The sequence below is a fragment of the Mixophyes fleayi genome, chromosome 1, assembly GCF_038048845.1.
Source record: "Mixophyes fleayi isolate aMixFle1 chromosome 1, aMixFle1.hap1, whole genome shotgun sequence".
NCBI classification, from domain to species: Eukaryota; Metazoa; Chordata; class Amphibia; order Anura; family Limnodynastidae; genus Mixophyes; species Mixophyes fleayi.
In genome coordinates this window covers 49277314-49280504 of record NC_134402.1, presented here as the reverse complement: position 1 = coordinate 49280504, position 3191 = coordinate 49277314, and positions in this window count along the sequence as shown.

Genomic DNA, 3191 nt, shown 5'->3' with positions numbered 1-3191 from the left:
GTGCACGTGGGGAGTGAAGTCTAGCCTATCTGGTCCAATCACACAGAAAAGCTACTGTAGCACAAATTGTTGAAAAAGTTAATGCTGGCTATGATAGAAATGTGTCAGAACACACAGTGCATCGCACTTCTCTGTGTAGTAGCAGACCGGACAGAGTGCCCATGCTGACTCTTGTTCACTGCAGAAAGCACCTACAATGGGCATGTAAGCTCCAGAACTGGACCTTGGAGCAATGGAAGAACATGGCCTGGACTGATAAATCACATTTTATTTTACATCCTATGGATGGCCGGGTGCATCGTTTTCATCACCCGGGGAAAAGACGGAACCAAGATGCACTATGGGAAGAAGGCAAGCTGGCGGAGGCAGTTTGATGCTCTGAGCAATGTTCTGTTGAGAACGTTTGGTCCTGGCCTTCATGTGGATGTTACTGCGACACGTACCATCTACCTAAACATTGTTACAGAACAGGTACACCCCTTCATGGCAACGGTATTTCCTGATGGCAGTGGCCTCTTTCAGCAGGACAATGTGCCCTGCCACACTGCAAAAATTGTTCAGGAGTGGTTTGAGGAACATGAGAAAGAGTTCAAGGTGTTGACTTGGCTTCCAAATTCCCCAGATTTCAATCCGATCGAGCATCTGGGGGACGTGCTGAAAAAACAAGTCTGAGCCATGGAGGCCCCACCTTGCAACTTACAGGACTTAAAGGATCTGCTGCTAATGTCTTGGTGCCAGATACTACAGGACACCTTCAGAGGTCTTGTGGAGTCCATGCCTTGACCACAAAGCTCTTCCACATTTATTCGGATCATACCTCAGTTCCCCTCTGAGTACTTTGGAACCACCGCTGTGCCCCTAGCCTGCTCTTGCTTGATCAGAGAGAAAATGATTTGTAGTCAGTTCCCCTCTGAGCATGTTTAATTTGAAGCTCCAGAATGCCAAGTCATGTGCACAACAATCTGGGGATCTAATTAGATGCCAGTGTCAGCAATCAGAGCAGAGAATTAATTACAGAACTCTCAGCTGAAGCATACACACAGCAAATGTCTCGATTCACATAAGGCACAGTTCCCCAGGAGTTATTGCCCACACCTGCCAGGACTGGACAGACTGGTGGTCAGTAGTCTATCACATACTACTGAATGTAGTGCCTGTAATAATGGTAGAAAAAAATGGTTTGGTTTATTATAATAGGACTCTGTGGGACTCCAAGAGCCGGGTGGCAAGTAAAAACAGCCGGGTGGAGCACCCGGAAATAGGTGCTGGGGAGAACACCAAGCTGTGTCCATGAAATGGCATATTTTTAACTTTTCCACTCTGATGTAAAGGTTTTTAGAAGTGTGGTTTTTATTACCTAGAATGCGTGGGACCAGTAAAATGTTAAATATGTACCTTATAAAGCCATTGTTCAACCTTACAAAAGTTAAAAATAAAACAAAACATAAAATACTATACTTACTTTTTGGTATACAGTACTTGTTGTCATGTTGGAATAAGATACCCTACTCTATATTTCCCAACTGTACCTACCATGGACAGTCCTCACCATGGAGAGGGTACTCCATGTGCATAGGTGCTGGTGGCTAGAAGCACTGGGCACCCCTAGACGGCATGCCAACCCAACCTGACGTGGCCATCCATGTTCCTTTATGCATGCCATCTTCTGGGACAATACTGGGAGGTATGTCACTCCATTATTTATGAATGATTTTAGCCGTCTTGTGGGCAGGAATACATTTTCATGAGTATTTACAAGAAACTGATCATCCCATTCTTTGGTTGTAGCAGGATGACACCCGGGGAACATCGAAATACAGTAGAAAATCTATCAGATTTCAACACATTGGCTCTCAATAATCACATGAGATTAGTATCAGAAGAGAAACATTTAAATTTACAAATTCGACAAGGAGGGTCGCTGTTTTTTTATTAGTTTTGCTCAAGAATGGTATGTGTGTTAATAGCTTTTTAAGTAAGCATTTGGTGTACCAATGTATTAAGAAAATACACAACCGGTCCACTTTAAAAGCTGCATAACGGTGACCTTAAACGTAAAGAGCATGGCTGGTGACTACAAAATTACTATTAAATCAAATCAGGTTGTTATTTAGTGAACTGTTAATAAAGGAAGAGTTATTTTTATATTTTAGTTGCTTTACTGAAACAATATTAAATGTAATAATATATGATCCTATATTATGATTACTAATAAAGTTATAAAGGTAAATGTAATCCTTAAAGAACAAAGTGACGAAAATATTCACTAAACATAAGACCACTTCATTTGGAGGACTCATATTTAATTCATCCTTTAAACAGTTCTATGTTCAAGTGGAAATATTTGCATTCATACCAGTTGCTGTTAATTTGCCGATCACCTTATTGAAAGCTTTTGAACAGTCGGTAGATTACAGCTACTCCTTTTACATTGCCTTGATCTCCATTTCTCCTCTTCTTCTTCAAAGAAGCTAATAAGGTTAGTCTGGCATGACCTTTGCTACAGTGCATAAAACCATCATTTTATACTTCAACTTATTCATACAGATTTTTAGTCATTTTACATTCGATAAGCTTCTGCACTGCTGGCTTTTGGTCTTGGAGTGAAATAGCATTAAGTTTTGTTTGCCATATCGGGTCATGGAAGTGTTTTTTAGAGTTGGTGCTTTGAGTTAAGACAAACTGTGAGAAAATTGTTTTAATAATCAGTTCAAGGTATAGTTTTATTTTTCTAACTGCTCACAGACAAATAAAAATAATGTACAATAGGTTGCAAGGTTAATGAGACTTAATATTCAATAAGTGCTAAACAGGTACATATATATCAGAAAAGAGGCCCTTGTCTGACTCTAGGGGAAATTAAATTGTCTGCAATGTGCTGCGGTGTGCATCCCAAACACATTGCGCGGCAAAGATCGGTGATGTTTGGGTAATATAGTACTCGGAAAATAGCACAGCCGAACATCGGAGTGATGTCTGGTGGCTCATCACTGGGAACTTAATTCCCTCCATTGTGTGCTAAAAGGCATAATAGATCCTTCCGCATATCGATTCTTGAACTGGTTCGACAAATGTGTCCTGTAACTTGAAAATTCAATGGAATTCCTAGAATTCTAGATCGATTAAAAAATAAATAAAGCTAAATTCAAGAAAGTCGAACAGGTTTGACCACGTTCCAGCTGGTTTACACA